Source organism: Cariama cristata, unplaced genomic scaffold, assembly GCF_000690535.1.
Source record: "Cariama cristata isolate BGI_N322 unplaced genomic scaffold, ASM69053v1 scaffold38375, whole genome shotgun sequence".
NCBI lineage: Eukaryota > Metazoa > Chordata > Aves > Cariamiformes > Cariamidae > Cariama > Cariama cristata.
This window is the reverse complement of record NW_009617590.1, coordinates 990-1,373: the sequence shown is the minus strand read 5'-3', so window position 1 is coordinate 1,373 and position 384 is coordinate 990.

The window sequence follows — 384 nt, the reverse complement described above, 5'->3', positions numbered from 1 at the left end:
GTTTCCTCTTAGTAAATCGTGGCCAACACAGCACCCCCATTGATTTAAGCGACTGCGATTTAATATATATTTTATTATCGTAATTATAATTAATTTCCTTACCTTTATTTTGGCAAAGTAACTACCTAGACTACATCACTTTTAAGAAACATGTCAAACATTTAACAGCAGATAGAGTTCCCAAAGCTAACGTGCACTCACAATATCATCAACCAAACGGTCTGGGAGGAGGAGGGGGGGATGAAGCGACTCTGCAAAACACACTGGCGAGCAAGACAAAATTTCCCAAAATACCTGACATAGACCACGTTTCACTTCTATCTAAAAAAAAAAAAAAAAAGACCAGATTGCTTTAAAGTTCGGGGGGGGGGGGGGGGCGCGGGG